Source organism: Heptranchias perlo, chromosome 3 (genome assembly GCF_035084215.1).
Source record: "Heptranchias perlo isolate sHepPer1 chromosome 3, sHepPer1.hap1, whole genome shotgun sequence".
Lineage (NCBI taxonomy): Eukaryota > Metazoa > Chordata > Chondrichthyes > Hexanchiformes > Hexanchidae > Heptranchias > Heptranchias perlo.
Genome location: NC_090327.1, coordinates 5,230,403 through 5,231,281, shown reverse-complemented (window position 1 = coordinate 5,231,281; position 879 = coordinate 5,230,403).

Below are 879 nucleotides of genomic sequence, written 5' to 3'. Positions count from 1 at the left end.
GCCCACTCACTTAACCTGTCTGTATCCCTTTGCAGACTCTTTGTGTCCTCCTCACAGCTTACTTTCCCACCTAGCTTTGTATCATCAGCAAATTTGGATACATTACACTCGGTCCCTTCATCTAAGTCATTAATATAGATTGTAAATAACTGAGGCCCAAGCACTGATCCTTGCGGCACCCCACTAGTTACAGCCTGCCAACCTGAAAATGACCCGTTTATCCCCACTCGCTGTTTTCTGTCCGTTAACTAATCCTCTATCCATGCTAATATGTTACCCCCAACCCCATGAGACCTTATCTTGTGTAACAACCTTTTATGTGGCACCTTATCGAATGCCTTTTAAAAATCCAAATACACTACATCCACTGGTTCCCCTTTATCTACCCTGCTAGTTACACCTTCAAAAAACTCTAATAAATTTGTTAAACATGATTTCCCTTTCATAAAAACCATGTCGACTCTGCCTAATCATATTATGATTTTCTAAGTGCCCTGTTACCACTTCCTTAATAATGGATTCCAGCATTTTCCCAACGACTGATGTCAGGCTAACTGGCCTGTAGGATTCATCAGCTTTTAGTCCCATTAGTTTCTCTAGTACTTTTTCTCTACTGATTAATCAATTAATCAGTGATTAATTACTTTAAGTTCCTCACTCTCATTAGGCCGTTGGTTCCCCACTATTCCTGGTATGCTTTTTGTGTCTTCTACTGTGAAGATAGATACAAAATATTTGTTTAATGTCTCTGCCATTTCCTGATTCCCCATTATAATTTCTCCTGTCTGCCTCTAAGGGACCCACGTTTACTTTTGCTAATCTCATCTTTTTTACGTACCTGTAGAAGCTCCTACAATCCGTTTTTATATTTCTTGCTAG